This window comes from Leptodactylus fuscus, chromosome 1 (genome assembly GCF_031893055.1).
Source record: "Leptodactylus fuscus isolate aLepFus1 chromosome 1, aLepFus1.hap2, whole genome shotgun sequence".
NCBI lineage: Eukaryota > Metazoa > Chordata > Amphibia > Anura > Leptodactylidae > Leptodactylus > Leptodactylus fuscus.
In genome coordinates this window covers 72711407-72730002 of record NC_134265.1, presented here as the reverse complement: position 1 = coordinate 72730002, position 18596 = coordinate 72711407, and positions in this window count along the sequence as shown.

Sequence of the window (18596 nt, the reverse complement as noted above, 5' to 3'; positions counted from 1 at the left end):
TTGGAGCCATTACAAAAGATTGACATCAGTATTGTGCGTATTTACTTCACTATAAGATTTTTTATATTTTTTTTACTGGAAAATCCTTTTAATTAGTGAACAGGTGGCCATAAGAGATTCCCAAAAGGGTCAAAGGGAAACATTTATAACAAATTCCACCTGGGGTGTAACTTGAGGGGGTGCATGTGGTGAGTAGCTCAATAATGAGGAAGCTATATGAGAGTATAGTTTCCCAATATGAGAAGACCAGTATCATAAACATTATATTACTTCCATTACAGCTGGGGGGCCTGGTACAGATTTTGCGCTAGGGCTCAGGAAGTTCATGTTACACCTTTGGCAGTAACTGTAAATGATAATACACTGATGGTGCGCTGCTCTTTTTGAGTATTACACCATAGCTACGTAAATAGTGACGCACATTGGTGTGATAAAATCATGAACTGTTGGCACAATACTCAAATAGAGTTTGGATCAGCATTGGTCTAGATGATGTTTGCTTCATCTGTACACATATATAGTGAGGGGAGGGGGGAAGGAAATAGTTAGTCTTTGACTTCTTTACCTGTGAGGAGGTGTATGTAGGAGAGAGTGAGAAAAAAACAGCTAGCCATGGTTTCCAAGCCATCTCAAAGACACTCATCGTATTGTTCTGCATTAAATATATGGGAGTAATACAAAAGATAAATGCTACATCCGACTCAATTGTAGATCCGATATGGTTGCATCGGACAAAACCCCAACTGCAAGGGGTCAAAAATGTTCAAACATTCACAAAAAAAGTGTGCTATGACTAAGGGACGCAACAACATGTCCCGAAACGCGTAAGCTGATATCTTTTTTCTTCTGTCTTGTTCCTGGAGCATGTAAGATGTTTCCTTTTTATTTTTTGATAAAGTAAAAGTTATATTTTATTCAATGGTTCCTGGACATACTTTTTTTGTGAATATGGGAGTAATCCCTTCAAGAATTACTCAGGTCAGACTATGCAACCCTTTTTAGATCTGCACCCTGCAGCCAAGGAATTGCAGAGACTTTGTGGATTTAGAGATTGAAAGCTCACTATTTAAGAGGAAGACTGCCCCAAAAAGAGAGATGCAGAATGACACCAGAGCGTATCATCTTAACACTCAGCTCCAGCCTCAGTGTTGCCTTACTGGTGTTTGTTGTTGCCTGTTCTTCACCAATGATCCAAGAGTTTCTTCATTTGCAATCGTCTCCAGAGTCTCATTACTGCATCTACCATCAAGGGCGTTCCACCATCAGGTTCAGGAAGGCTTACCATTGGGATATGCCATGGTGAACCATTACTACCACTGTCATACACATTCAGGCACCAGCCTGGATAATCTGGTAGAGATCCTTGCCATTGCCACAACAGCTAGTACTTCTCTCTTCAGCCTCCTGTCCTTATTCCATCTGGGGCACTCCATACATTCTATACGGTGTAATGTTTTATGTTCAGCGGACCTTTTGATTTCTTAAGGGCTGCTTTATATAGCTGATTAACATGCAGCCTTTATGAGATACTCATATATTTTAATCATTTATTGTATACTTATTCTAAAGAACTTTTTTTATAATGGTTAATATTATTAAATCTTTTTAAAATGTGCATTTAAGGTTCAGGCTCATTTGCTGTAAGACATCATGCCGGCATAAAATAGAAATAACATTAAATCACTGCCATTCATAAGTACCTAAAAAAAAAGTTATCTGTCACACTGGATAGAGTTCAGTAAAATAAAGAAGAAAGTGTAATATGTTGCGAGTTCATTAAGGGACGTAGGCAGCATTAAGTATATTAGGCAGGGTTTGGAATTGGTCGCAGCAGGCATATTTTATTCACACAGAGTCATCACAAAGACTACGTCAAAATAATGAGGCTGATCCCCATGGACTCTTTATATTGTTTCTATCATGTTAGGTATGAAAAGAAAATACCTTCTGCAAATTAAATTCATAATCTTTTAGAAATGACTCCTGCTTTTCTCTATCGGGAGGCTCCACATGCCTAATTTATTTTCTTATTTCCAGAGTTAATAAAGACACTTGCATGTGGAAATGAGCGCTCAAAAAAGCTGCACGGACTGCGACCAAATAATCCTCCTATTTCTGTGACTTTTCTATCCTTACGCATCAATCTGCAGGGAAACTGTGACAGATTGTAGACAAAGCTGTGCCTTATTTCCTCCGCTCTGATATGAGATCCATCAGGTCGGATTACACACTGATATCTGCATAGGACTCCATAGGGAGGCAGAGTGCTAAGAAAGCATTACAGACAGGCATGCCTAAAATTGGCCTTGGTTAGAAAATATAGGTTGTTTCACTTTGTAGAAAATAGAGATGTTAATGTTAAGCATGTAAAGCAAAGCCAGAATATTACATTATTGTAGTGTGACACTGTAGTACTATATAGTCATACTTCTATACATTGTACAAATGTACTATGTATAGTATTAAAGGGGCTCTATCATTGGGAAAAGTCATTTTTAGCTGAGCACATCCTTGCATAGCCTTTAGAAAGGCTATTCCACACCTACCTTTTGTATGTAAATTGCCTCAGTAGTCTTTGAATAAGTCAGTTTTTTTTCATATGCTAATTAGCCTTCTCTGTGCACCAGAAGTCTCACTGTGCACACCTCTCTGCTATTCTCTATGTATGTACAGCAGAGGCTGCTGGACTGATGACTCATCTCCCTGCTAGCATACACAGAGAATAGCAGAGACAGACACTTCTGCAGTGCACGGAGAAAGCTAATTAGCATATGAATAAAAAAGGATTTATTCAAAGTCTACTGAGGCAATTTACATACAAAAGGTAGGTGTGAAATAGCCTTTCTAAAGCCTATGCAAAGATGTGCTTAGCTAAAAATGACTTTTCCCAATAATAGAGCCCCTTTAAACACGTAACAGTGTCTTTCATATATCTATAGTAGGTGTTTTGTGCCAATCACTTCTTTAGGTGAATCCATAAGATAGAAAATCACCTTATTACACCTTCTAGCCCTGGAGAGGGTTCCATGACACACACACACATATATATATATATATATATATATATATATATATATATATATATATATATCTGGTTCTCTTAGCCAGAGTTTCAGCATGTCTAGAAGCTATGTACTTGTCCTTCTTCTCTTCCCATTTTTTCAAACTCAATATGGAAAAAACAATTGATAGTCATTACCCAACATCAAACAGCCCCCCTACTTGATCTTTTAATAAATCTTAATGACTCCCCTACCAGCCCAGTCCCATAAGATAGCTTATTCAGGGTAACCTTTTATTGTTCCCTGTCCTTTAAAGGTGGCCTTTCCCCACCCCCACCAACTCCAACCCTTTGCTTTGTTCAATAGGTGCCTCTGCACTGATTCCAGCAGAGTTGGAATTTTTTTCTCTAGCCGCCTTCAATCCTAAGCGATTATTTGTGTTAGTTTCAGCACAATTAGCGGCTGGAGAAAAAAAGTCCAAATGTGCCAAAAGCAGTGGAGTTACTGAAAGATGCAATGAAGTAGAGTTGGTAAAGTTGGTAGAGGTCCTGTTTAAACCACAAATCCAAGCCCTCAACACCTCCTGCCACTCAAAGAATCTAATATTGATACAATGGATTTTTTAAGTCTAGTGACAACTTGCTAGAGTTTATCCCTTCAATACTAGAACATATTTGCCCATACTTTACAAGCTGTGTGTATTCAATGTTCTCATTTGCTTGAACTCCTGTTCTGCCCCCTACTAAAATAATCTACAGTTCTACCTATCCACATGGCAATATGTAGATTTCCTTCTGACTGTTAACCAATCTGTAGTTAGTTTCTTATCAGGTTGTCATTCTGATATCAAACCAGTAAAATCAAAAATTCCTTGTTCTGGTTATCAATAAAGATTTCAGTCAATATTAGGCTATTGTGCCCAGGACTAGTCAGTGTCAACCCTATAAATAGAAGGGCCAACATCCACGCTTGGCAGGTCCCAGTTTGCTATTTTTATCACATAATGTATACTTTATAGAAAAATATTGTAATAACTTAGTGTAGGAAGCAAGTATTAATATTAAGGACATCGATAACGTTATTGATAAGTGAAACCTGTCTTACTGACTTTACATTTTCTCTTTTTTAATGTATTTTACTGTATTTTCTCATAGTTCTTATTATAATTATCCCAATACCTGCATTATGATAACATTTTTATTACACTGTCGTTTTTGGGTCACCTTATTATCTCTTTATTCTTAATAAATTCGAGTGAGGTTTTCTTCTCACTTGTGACCTTCATATTATGCATTAAATATGTTTTCCAAGTTGGGCAAAAATTGCCCAAGGGAGAATGGAGAATGTAATAAAATAATAAAAGAAACATGATATACATGTTTATTGTTCTACATGGGTAGCCCTGCCGCTGCAGTAACAGCTGCAATGGTCCTCTGTTATACTTGACTGCAGTGGTGGAATAGTGAAACTGCTGCTGAGGACAGTGAGTTGCTGCAGTGATTTGCTGCAATGATCATCATTTTTGCTAATACCTTACATGACTGTTGCAGTAAATTACTGTTCCGGTAGTTTTGTTCTTGGGTACTTGGCTACAGCACTTCTGCAGTCAAGTAAATGGAGAATGACAGGGAGGACCAGAGTAGCGGTTCTGGAGCAGCCGCAGAATAAATGTGTATATAATATTTCTTTTGTTATTTTATTACCTTCCTTCCTTTATTACCTTTCCTTTTGGTCAATTTTTTGCCAAATTGTAAAAATCCTTTAGTACCTTCCAGTACCTTTCTCGTAGTCATCTTTAAAGGGATTCTACCATTAAAAATCTTTTTTCTGTGGCTATTCGTCTCTTACCTTTAGATGGGATCTCCGCCGCGCCATTCCTTAGTAATACCGGTTTTTACCAGTATGTAAATTAGTTCTCTGGCAGCGATGGGGGCGGCCCCAGCGCTGAAAATGCGATGAGGGCGTCCCCACCGCTGCCCGAGAACAGGATCCTGCACCGCCTCTATCTTCTGCTGGATCCGCCCCTTCTTTCTTCGGCTTTCTTCTGACACCTGCGCAGTTGGCTCTGCCACTGAGACAATAGTAGAGCCGACTGCGCATGCGCGCAATTCCTGCCTCGGAACTATGGCCGCGCATGCGCAGTCGGCTCTACTAGTGTCTCAGTGGCAGAGCCATCACGTAATAATAATAATAACTTTATTTATACACCGCCAACATATTCTGTAGCAGTTTACAAATCAGAGGACAGATGAACAGACAATTTGAGACATTACAATGTGACAAAGAAATAAATATATCAACCAGCAGGAGTGAGGGCCCTGCTCACAAGAGCTTACATTCTATGAAGAGATAGGGGGACATGAGGTCAGAGGGCTTGTTTTCTATACCTACTTTGCTACTATGTGAATTTACTGTGTAACATTAGCGCCCCACATCCAACAGGAGGTTCTATATGGCTGTAAAATGTGGTTTTATTGTAATGGTATGAAACTGACCTTTTACCCTAAGTATTGTGGGCTATCAGGCAATTTCCGACTGATTTTGGGATTGTAGATTCCAGACTATTACACATTCACACCATCAGGTCCTCCTAGACCAAATTGCATTTACATTTCTATTTTCTATTATTTTAGTCTGGGTTATTTATTTATCAGATTTCTGGATAATTTAAGGCAATGTCTTTGTTTTATTTTTCGTCTTCCCATATGCTGCGTGCAGCTGCTTCTGTACATAGTCATCTCTTAATGTTTTATGTTCTTCGTCATTTCAAAGTCAGAGCCGGGGAGAAGTCTTTTTAATGTCACTCATGCTGATTAAATTACCATTGTCATTTGGAAATAAAATGTTAGCAAACAGCAGCATTTATTGCTACTGTACAACGCGCTTCACAGCCAGCCATTCTGAAATAAAAAATTAAACATCTGGTAAGTTAAACCTCATGGTTTCGTGCAGTGAGTTGCATTGTGTAAGAAGATCCTGCCAAACTGTGTTGGTTCAAGCTGAGGATGGGAATTTCATAGATCTCATCTGATTGATTTAGAGGGAGAACGTCAATACTTTTTAATGTGCGTTATTAAACCACCCTAAGTTTTATCCGCAAGGCCAATATTTTATGTGTTGGTTTGATTTTATTGTTATATCTACATGCTGGTTGTTTAAGAATATATGCACATCTATATCAATATACATGACCATGAAGGCATCTACTAATCAAAAGAGGCAAGCTACTGTACCAATGCTTTGTCTCAAGCACAATATATTACAGACATTCTCCATCCTGAACTACAATAAATATGCAGCCTGTAACCAATGGAAAGCAATTAGAACAATAAAAATTGCCTGCAATGAACGTTTATCTTGACAAAGTCGAAACGTCTATAAGCGCTAATTGCCAAATAGCTATCACATTCTTCTGATACAGCTGATGCAGGGCTAGATCCTTAAAGGTGACTAGGACAGACATATAGAATGCTGGAAGGCCTTGTTCACATCACGTTGGTGATATACTATATGCAGTAGCGTAACAAGTGTCTTGTGGGCCCGGTCTCTGTCTCTCTTTAGCATCTTCGGCCATCTTTGCAATGTCCTGGCTGAGGTCTGTGATTGGTCCTCAGCTGTCTTTACACTGCCGCAACCCATGTGACTGCTGAGGCCTAATCAAAGCCTCAGTCATGAGAAGGAGGGGCACCAGAGAGGACACTGAGCCCAGGAGGGGTGAGTATAACTATTTATTATTTTAAGTCACCTCCCCTAGGCTAGTATGCATAGCGGTAGGGGAACCATGCTCTCCCCGACCACTGTCACAGTGGTACGGGGCCCCGGTCATTTCCAGCTGGCCGCAGGCCCCGTACCTTGCGGGTCATTGTCGCACTCCCTGTGACCACGATCGTTACGCCCCCAACTATATGCTCACTGTATACACCAGTAAAATCTCTGTGCATACAGGCTTAGCAGGCTTGTTGGACTCTACATACCCAAGAGAGGCAAATAGAGTGTACATGTAGCTTCTGTTAGGCTTGAATAAGCTGGTGTACCACAGGAGAGATATAGAATAGCACGATAGACTATTCTATATAACAATTAATAGTAAAAAAAAATACATATAGCTCATGGTATACCTTTTTTGTGTAGGTTTCCTCCCACATGCCAAAGATATACTAATATATAAAATGATTTCCTTTAAAACAAGTGACCATTGTGGGTGTTTGGGAGCCACTAACTTCTCTACTCCATAAAGCTCCCTGTGATTTGAGTCCTTTGGTGAGAAAAGCCATTACAAATGATTGTCATATTGTATCTTCCAGTTTCTGCAAACAGTATACAGATGAAAGTAGAGAACAAAGGGTTAATAACTCTACATCTTGCCCCAGAGCTGCCAGTTGGCCACCACTTATCTGATGCGGATGGCATGTCCAGCGAGGAAATATTCTTTTGACTGTGATGTTGCTACCAATAAAATAATCAGGAACACCCATAAGAACTAAATAGAATATAGGATGAGGCAATAGTTATCCAGACTGTGATGTCATAAAGTTAACTTGAATTTTGACCAATCAGAGAGCAGCAATGAGTATAAATAGAAATTGAAATCAATGGGAGCATATACGGCCCGCAAAATCTCACGCGGCATTTACGTGCCACATCACGTGGCACTTTACTCCGTGTGAACTCACCCTAAGTCTCCCTCATCAGGGCAGTTCAGTTTCCTAGTAGGTATTTAGAGTAAGTCAGTTGACATCTATAGGGTGGTCAACCCCAATTGTTAATGCCAATTACAGGGTCCTCAGGCCAAACTGGATGAGAGACTACATGGTTACAACTGAAGGTTTGAAGTCCATTTACGTACTATAGAAAAACTATATGGTCTGTCCTGGATAGTTGGATGAGGAGTTCCCATTGTTAGCATATGGCAAACACTTGTTAATGATGCTGAACTGTAGTTGAAAATTTCCATTCAGCGTGTGTAATAGCAGCTATTGAAACACAATAAAATGACCATTGTGTCCTTAATTTACTTTAAAAAAGGTGCAATGACAAAATTTGCCTAAAGGAAGTTGTGACTCGAGTCCTAAAATTTAAAAAGGAGCATTAAAAAAACATGTCATGAGACTTGATAACCACCCCCAGTGTTTATAACCTGTAAATGGATTCCCTACATACGTCCCTACATAAATCTGTAAATAATGTTACGTGGCTGCAATTGCCTCGCTGTACATTGATTGGTAATGTGGAGTAACGTCTGCACTGGAAAATAGATCTAGCTTATAAATATGTCACATTGTGCATTAATATGTTTTAGTTTTAAGTATTTAACTATATTTTTGAAAATCATGGCATCAAAGGGATTAACACCCAAGATCAGAGCTCAGCTTTGACTATAGGTCTTACAGATTGGTGCCGCCATTACCATGTCGTTATAGTACTTATTGATGTGGAAAGCTAAGGGCGCTAGTATGTTTTTAGATTTTTTCTCTCCATATTATGCTAAGTATTAAATTTTATTTCTTTTAAAATCAGGGCATCTGAGGGATTAACATCAAACCTAAACTCATTCTCCATGGCACCCACTCGGTTCCAGGTTCCATTATAATGACCTAGTAGTATGTCATGGTGCAGAAACTTAAGGTGCATTAAATTTTAGATTTTTTTGCTCTCTTTGTAATGCTAAGCAATGAACATTTTGAAAAAAAATATTGGTATATTAGCTTAGATAGGTTTACACTATATACTATATCGGATTGCACCCATTTTAGTGTAAAGATGTATATCAAAATAATGTTAGTAAATAACCCCGTATCCTTGCATCCCGAAATAGATTGCAAACTCAATAGAAAAACTATGTGTGCTATTCTCTCATTATTCGCATAGCCAAAGGATCTGGAAACAAATGCAGCCCACTGGATAAGCCAAGTTTTGGTGTAGTTGTGCTGGGACAATAGATTTCTTTCTAGCTGACTCAATTAGAAATAACACAATGCAAAGCAAACAGAAATGCTGCAGACTAATGTGTTTATAATGTACACTTCACCTTCAAATGACATGCATTCTTCAATGCAAACCCTTGAGTGCATGTTCTGTAATGGTTTCATTATATACAGTATATATTAAATATCATTAACAGTGAGACCATCTGTGCTCCGTGAAGTGAAGGAAACAAAGCAAAAACGGGAGCGCGGTAATTGCCTACTAAATATTTGGAAATTTTATTTGATGTGATTGCTTTCTAATGTGTTTGTTCGTATTTCCATAGAAAACTGTTATTACTGCTGTATTTTTTATTGTACGCTATTTCTTTCGGTACAAATCATCACCGTCTGAATAACACAAGTTTCCATATGAAAACTTTGCGAGATGTATTTAGTTCCTATTGATCTAATCTAAACATCTATGAGAAATTCATTAAGATTTACTTAAAATATGAAGTCAGAGATGAGTTCGACATTCTGTAAAGCAGTTGCAAAGTTTTATAGTCAGAAGATGTAGGAAGCAGAAAGGTCTTCGCGTTTGACAAGCTTTTAATCATTTGCTATAGTAGCTGCAAATCAGTTCTATGTGTAGTAATTAGTTTTTATGCATAACAGCCATAACTAATTACAGCTAGTTAACACATCGCCTCAGCTACTGTGCTCCTGCCTAATGCCCTGGAGGCAGCTTACAATTTTATTGTCTACATTCGGGCTTATGTATAAAAATGCTGGTTTTCGAATGGAAGTTTGCACAGTTTAAAGAAGGTTTGGAACCAGTGGGTAACTAGGAATGGCGGGCCCCCCTGGCAAATTTTTGACTTGCCTCCCTTTCCCCAACCACCGTTTCTCCCACGACTGCCCCCCCTAAAGACCCTAACTGATCAACTCCCCACATTAATGCACTCACTAGAATATCCCATTGTGGCCCCTGAGCACAGTATTATGCCCCATAGTGGCCCCTGCACATAGTATTATGCCCCATAGTGGCCCCTGCATACACTATTATGCCCCATAGTGGCCCTTGTACACAGTATTATGCCCCATTGTGGACCACCCATAAAAAAAATTATTATACTCTGGGGTCCTTTCAGACCCCAGAGTATAATAATCGTTAACCATGGGTAGACTGGGATACAAACATAAAAAAACACTGGGCAACATGGCGGCTCAGTGGTTAGCTCTGCAGCCTTGCAGCACGGGAGACCTGGATTTAAATGCCACTAGGAACAACATCTGCAAGGAGTTTGTATGTTCTCCCTGTGTTTGCGTGGATTTCCTTCCATACTAAAAATACATTCTGATAGGGGAAAAAATACACATTGTAAGCCCTATATGGGGCTAACAATCTATATAAAAAAACATTAAAAAAAACACTGTATACAGCTCTATTTTGAAGCGCCGCTCTCGGACACGTGTATATGTGTCTAAATGAGCGTCGCGCTTATGCCGAGTGAAGGGGCCCTTACTTAACTCTCATTGGCTCCGGCGCACTCCTTGCTCATGTCGGCTAACTTCTCAGGTCCTGTTGCAGCTGCTACCGCTGTTACCCCAGTAGTTACGCCCCTCTTTGGAGCAGAAACATAACTTTCCATGTCTGTACCTGCACCTGACTGTTCATCACACTCTGCACTTCTTTTATGCATACTGGGGCAGATTTATGAAGATTGGCCTTTTCAATTTGCAGGGATAGTAAATTTCAGGGATGAATTAATTAGTAAAAGTTCATAAATCTGGTGGGGCTGGTGGTACTGCCCACACCACATCACTCGCCATGACTCCTTCCAAGAAAGGGGCAAGTGTAACACAAAGGTGGAAAAAGTTAAACATTTTTGCACTAGACCCTCATTTACAGAAAGATTTGTAATTTTTTATTCCTTATATGCCAGAAAACTTGTGTATAAGGCATGATAAATACCTCCCCTCCGTTACCTCTTACATTGCAGCTTCATCCCTGTTTCTAAAAAAATGATTCCATTTTGATTTTTACCTTTCCCCTTCTTTTGCTTTCTCTGTCCTTTGCCATCCCATTATGTATCAGCACAGTATCAGATAACCAGCTGGAGCCAATACCGTCTCTGCCTGCTGGATGTATACTGTGGTTATACTTCACTCTACATTCTCCTAAATAGGAATATTCATATAGTAAATAAAATATGAATATAATCAAGGCGATGTCACCTTTTCCCGGTTATAACTGTGCGAAAGCAGCTGCTTAATCTTTAGCAGTAGCTGTTATAGAGGCTTCTGTCCTCCCCTGTTGAGAGTCTGTGTGGAACAGTCCATAATTCAGTAAGCTGTGGTTCTTGTAATGGCTGATACATAGTTTTCCACATGCTGAAGTAGAGAACCCATGCAAATGAAGCCTGGGTCACACTGCTGCTGAGGTACAGCCCTTGTCTGATACAGTCCTATGAAAAAGTTTGGGCACCCCTATTAATCTTAATCATTTTTAGTTCTAAATATTTTGGTATTTGCAACAGCCATTTCAGTTTGATATATCTAATAACTGATGGACACAGTAATATTTCAGGATTGAAATGAGGTTTATTGTACTAACAGAAAATGTGCAATATGCATTAAACCAAAATTTGACCGGTGCAAAAGTATGGGCACCTCAACAGAAAAGTGACATTAATATTTAGTAGATCCTCCTTTTGCAAAGATAACAGCCTCTAGTCGCTTCCTGTAGCTTTTAATCAGTTCCTGGATCCTGGATAAAGGTATTTTGGACAAACAATTCAAGTTCAGTTAAGTTAGATGGTCGCCGAGCATGGACAGCCCGCTTCAAATCATCCCACAGATGTTCAATGATATTCAGGTCTGGGGACTGGGATGGCCATTCCAGAACATTGTAATTGTTCCTCTGCATGAATGCCTGAGGATTTGGAGCGGTGTTTTGGATCATTGTCTTGCTGAAATATCCATCCCCGGCGTAACTTCAACTTCGTCACTGATTCTTGAACATTATTCTCAAGAATCTGCTGATACTGAGTGGAATCCATGCGACTCTCAACTTTAACAAGATTCCCGATGCCGGCATTGGCCACACAGCCCCAAAGCATGATGGAACCTCCACCAAATTTTACAGTGGGTAGCATGTGTTTTTCTTGGAATGCTGTTTCTTTTTGGACGCCATGCATAACGCCTTTTTTTATAACCAAACAACTCAATTTTTGTTTCCAAAATGAAGCTGCCTTGTCCAAATGTGCTTTTTCATACCTCAGGCAACTCTATTTGTGGCGTACGTGCAGAAACGGCTTCTTTCTCATCACTCTCCCATACAGCTTCTATTTGTGCAAAGTGCGCTGTATAGTTGACCGATGCACAGTGACACCATCTGCAGCAAGATGATGCTGCAGCTCTTTGGAGGTGGTCTGTGGATTGTCCTTGACTGTTCTCACCATTCTTCTTCTCTGCCTTTCTGATATTTTTCTTGGCCTGCCACTTCTGGGCTTAACAAGAACTGTCCCTGTGGTCTTCCATTTCCTTACTATGTTCCTCAGTGGAAACTGACAGGTTAAATCTCTGAGACAACGTTTTGTATCCTTCCCCTGAACAACTGTGTTGAACAATCTTTGTTTTCAGATCATTTGAGAGCGAGCTGTCCATGTTCGGCGACCATCAAACTTAACTGAACTTGAATTGTTTTGTAGAAAGAAATGGTCCAAAATCCCTTCATCCAGGATCCAGGAACTGATTAAAAGCTACAGGAAGCGACTAGAGGCTGTTATCTTTGCAAAAGGAGGCTGTACTAAATATTAATGTCACTTTTCTGTTGAGGTGCCCATATTTTTGCACCGGTCAAATTTTGGTTTAATGCATATTGCGTATTTTCTGTTAGTACAATAAACCTCATTTCAATCCTGAAATATTACTGTGTCCATCAGTTATTAGATATATCAAACTGAAATGGCTGTTGCAAACACCAAAATATTTAGAACTAAAAATGATTAAGATTAATAGGGGTGCCCAAACTTTTTCATAGGACTGTATATAGAGATAGAAGCAGCAAGAAACAGGTGAGAGACTGAAAAATTTTAGTTTTAGGTAGAGTGTCCCTTTAAACTAGCATCTCATTGGCTGTCATAAGAAATGTCATGACCATGTCCCTGAATGTCTGTGACTTTTTACCATTTTTTTTAAAAAAGTATTTATTATTAATTTATTTATTATGTGACAAAATTTTAGGCAAGATAAAATGACAAATAAATCTAAGGAGAATGTATTGCAGGTCATCATACTGGTAGCATGTTACAGAGCAGGAGGCACTGAGCAGACTGATATAAAAGTTTGTGAGAATAGTTTTAGTATAAGGGGGCGTTCACACTACCGTTGGTGTCCAACAGCGGTGTCTGTGTTGAGGTAGTGACCTCCGCCAGAATACGGGTCACTTCCAGTGGTCAGTCACCTGCTCCAAATCAATCATGCATGTGCGCGCTGACAAAGATAAATACTGACGTTGATGCAGTTTCAATCTCAGTCCATGCAACTGGGCGCTCTGGCTGCTCACACAGTACTGAGGTTTATTGAGGAAGTTACAGTTTTTATACAGGAATGCAAGAGATAAGGTAGTAGGCAGGCTGTAAGCATATACGTCTTGTATCCGAATACACTGACGATCAGTCATTGGCTCTTAAGTTTCAACATCTGTTAGGTTTCGATTTCCCGAGAAATGATACTGTCTTTCTTGTAAACCACATGACGATCATGTGCGTCAGCATCTGGGTGCGGTACTGGATACAGGCGCCATCTTAATGTATATAAGGTATAATAAGCTTGCATAGAGAAAAATATAATTTCTTAAGCAGTATAAAGCATGTATAAAAATAAGAATAGACATGGTCTACCTTCACAAGAAAGTAGAGGTAGCATGTGGGCAGACACTGCCATTGGCCCAGCTGCGGAAGCCTACGGGACATGTTTTACTGATAAGACCCAAACCTTTTAGCTCTCTTTCCAGGTTTTATGACACTGATGCACCGAAGACGGTCCAGGAGGAAAGGAGACTCGGAAAGAGGATGTACAATTCCTGGTGTCCGGTGGTAAGAGAGTATGTACTGAGAACATTGTTCCCACTTATGGCATAAGCAGCTTCTTACTAAGTGTACTGTTTAGTAGTAGCCATGTGTGACCTGGTGAGCGGAGGATGGGCAGCTGCAGGATTTAGCATCACTATAGTCAGATATATATGTGAGCCCGCATGGCATGTGCTAGGCCAAAGAGCCAGGCCTGAAGCCCTTGTACCTGTTCCAGAGATTGCAGGTTGAGTATATACAGTGAGACGGTATGAGTACGTGCTTGTGTGTAGTTGTCTCCCTTCAGGATGGCTTGGGGCATATCTGGTGGGGAAAAACCACCACAAACAGTCCGTGTACAAAGTCCACTAGTTCTGGGGCAGACGTGTCTACGCGTGTCATTATTGGTTACCTGAATCTATTGTCCATAAGTATGCAGTGTGTTTCACACTAAGTTGAAAAGAGGAAAATTGATATTTAGCCCTGTTTTTGGATTGTATTTTTTATAAACGTTCCAGATGTAATATGTTGTGCTGACTGACTATGTGACGAATCATCAAAGACATATGATTAATGTATATTCTCGAGTTTTTCCCTTTTTCCCTCCAGATTCTAAGTCAGTGGAAGGAACTTATAAACTAAAACCCAAAGATTGGATGGTGATAAAGAGATATATGAGATTCGATGGTCACTTCCGGTTCCTCTTGATAACCAGTACAGCTGTGAGATTATAAGGAAAACCTTAAACCTTTGCCCACTTGATGATGTTCTTAAAAACAAATGGGACAATAAGCTGTTAGAGGATATGGTCCTTGAGAAGAGTAAATTTGAAGACTGTTGGATCTATCTGAACTTATATTCCTGTTATGTTTCTATAGTTATGATATTCATATTGTTTATAGGTCTGACAATAGTCAATGTATATGCTTTCTATAAGATCTGAAGGGTATTTCCTTACAGTCCAGTAGTGAGAGATAGGGACAGACATCCCACTCTGCATTCCCTTTGTCTGGAGCTGTTTCAAGGGGGGACTATTAAGGTCATGTGTATATACATGCTGGTAACTATACCTGTTTTACTGCCAATGAAACATCTGGAGTCAAACTAGGCATATTTGGCTCTGACTTCTGCATGGAAAACTCTACCACACCCTCCTCCTCTCTCCAAACCCGACTAGCTATAGATATGATCACAGCAGAAAGAGGTGGAGTCTGCTCCATGATTGGTGAAGAATGTTGTACTTACATTCCAGATAACACTGTGTAGAAATTTCAGGGAAAGAAAAATATAATTTAGGGGGGAATGTGAAGGTAGACCATGTCTATTCTTATTTTTATACATGCTTTATACTGCTTAAGAAATTATATTTTTCTCTATGCAAGCTTATTATACCTTATATACATTAAGATGGCGCCTGTATCCAGTACCGCACCCAGATGCTGACGCACATGATCGTCATGTGGTTTACAAGAAAGACAGTATCATTTCTCGGGAAATCGAAACCTAACAGATGTTGAAACTTAAGAGCCAATGACTGATCGCCAGTGTATTCGGATACAAGACGTATATGCTTACAGCCTGCCTACTACCTTATCTCTTGCATTCCTGTATAAAAACTGTAACTTCCTCAATAAACCTCAGTACTGTGTAAGCAGCCAGAGCGCCCAGTTGCATGGACTGAGATTGAAACTGCATCAACGTCAGTGTTTATCTTTGTCAGCGCGCACATGCATGATTGATTTGGAGCAGGTGACTGGCCACTGGAAGTGACCCGTATTCTGGCGGAGGTCACTACCTCAACATCTGTAGCTACTGTCCATTCAAGATTTTTGCAGCAGACACCACCTGTGTCCGTTGCAATTTCCATTAATTTCAATGGGATTTTATCTGTTGTCCTTTAGTGTCGATTGTGTCCTTTAGTGTCCATTTACAACCATGTCCGTTTTTTCAAGCGGACAAAAAAATCCTACATGTAGGATTTTTTTGTCCATTTGAAAACCAAGTGTCCATTTTTTTTAACACTGAGGCAGGGAAGGACAAGTGTCTGTCGATAATATAGCTCATCAATTATGTTTGTCTTTTACACAAACTACATGGGGGTAACAATTACTAATTCTATCATTTTTCCACCTTGCATTGTCATTGTTTGCTGCCAGCACATACAGTATTGCACAAAAATGAGTACACCCCTTGAATATTTGTAATTATTTCATTATATATTTTCATGGAACAACACTTATGATGACAATGTAAACTAGTCAGTATACAGACTTTCCCAGAAGTCTTTACTGCATAATGCAGGGTTATACATCTTGGGAGACAGATTTGCATATTCTTCCCATGTTCCCTTAAAGTGGAGCAACTATGGCTGTATAAGTCTCCACACACCTGAAAAGGTGGTCTCTCCCTAAGGATAGATGTTATCCCCACAATCTGGTCTTTCAGCCTCTCACTTCTACCAAATCAATTCTCTCTAGACTGCGCTGATGAAGTCCAAAGAGACAGAAACGGTGCCGTAGCTGAAAAATTGATTTCATTATAACCCCGCATTATGCAGTAAAGACTTCTGGGAAAGTCCGGCATGATGTTCAGGGTGCTTCCTATAGAGGGCAGCATAACAGAGGCACTGTCTCCCTGTTTACATCTTGGGAGACAGATTTGCATATTCTTCCCACGAGCAAACACTGTCACTTAGCTACATGGATTAGAGAGGTTGTGTATGACAAATGCTAATTGTTTTGTTTCTAAAAACGATTACAACCAATTAAAAAGTGTCTGCGACCAGAATCCAACCCAACCCAGCCCCGCAGATAGACAGGTTTTTCAAACAGTGTTTTCTCCTTGTGAATTGTTACCTCTATTACCAAGATATTGCTGTTTTTGTCAATATGCAAATGAGTTTAACAAAGGCATTGCTCCATATAATTAATTTGCAAATTGATAAAAATGGCAATAACAAACAAAGAGAAAACACAGTTAATGTGGGTGACCCTGATCTGTATGGGTGTTGTACATGTTAGGTTCTGGTGACAGACTCTCTCCAAAGCTTCTCCCTATTCTCAATAATTTACCAAATGTGAATATAAAATCTGAAGAAATTCAATTTGTACAGAATAAATAGCTCATCCAAATTTAGCCTCTTCTGAGAAGCAAAAAGCCCCAGATTGACTTTTTTATATCATGACTTATTAGACTGTTATTCTTAGCCGAACATGGCTATAAAAAGATTAATTCAATAAAAAATATTCATTTTTAACCTACAGTAGAAATGCAGATATGAAAGATAATAAAAAAACTTTAAATTCACAGGGACTATGAAGTTTACTGGAGGAAATATATTGTCCACATTCACACGGCCAGTATCTTATTTGGTCTTATAAATAAAAATGCCTATGAACTAAGCTCCCCCCTCCCCTCTCCATAGACTAATATGTAAAAAGTAGAGATTCAAAATACGGTATTCAAAATACTCGTACTCGATCGAGTACCACTCGCTGTTCGAATGTAAAAGTTCGATGCAGAACCAGCATTGATTGGGCGAATGCTATCAATTCTATCTGTTAGGTTTCGATTTCCCGAGAAATGATACTGTCTTTCTTGTAAACCACATGACGATCATGTGCGTCAGCATCTGGGTGCGGTACTGGATACAGGCGCCATCTTAATGTATATAAGGTATAATAAGCTTGCATAGAGAAAAATATAATTTCTTAAGCAGTATAAAGCATGTATAAAAATAAGAATAGACATGGTCTACCTTCACATTCCCCCCTAAATTATATTTTTCTTTCCCTGAAATTTCTACACAGTGTTATCTGGAATGTGAGAACAATATTCTTCACCAATCATGGAGCAGACTCCACCTCTTTCTGCTGTGATCATATCTATAGCTAGTCGGGTTTGGAGAGAGGAGGAGGGTGTGGTAGAGTTTTCCATGCAGATGTCAGAGCCAAATATGCCTAGTTTGACTCCAGATGTTTCATTGGCAGTAAAACAGGTATAGTTACCAGCATGTATATACACATGACCTTAATAATCCCCCCTTGAAACAGCTCCAGACAAAGGGAATGCAGAGTGGGATGTCTGTCCCTATCTCTCACTACTGGACTGTAAGGAAATACCCTTCAGATCTTATAAAAAGCATATACATTTAGAAGTCTTCTCCGTGCAGTTTCCCCACGGCATCTTCCGGCTCTTCATTCACTCTGCCAGGCATCGGGCCTGGGCAGAGCCGACTGCGCATGTCCGCTTGTAGTGCGGGCATGCGCAGTCGGCTCTGCCCAGGCCCAATGACTGGCAGAGTGAATTCAGAGCCGGAAGACGCCGCGGGGACGCTGCACGGAGAAGACTTCTCGGAGGATCCAGCCCGACCCTTACTCGTGGACTTGGTAAGTATAATTTGATCGAACGTTGCCTACCTCTGAAACGAGCATTTTCCCCCCATAGACTATAATAGGGTTCGATATTCGATTCGAGTAGTCAAATATTGAGGGGCTACTCGAAACGAATATCGAACCTCGAACATTTTACTGTTCGCTCATCTCTAGTAAAAAGCAACACGGCCTGATAAAAGGAGAAGGAAACATATTCCTTATAATATGTTACAAAGTTTT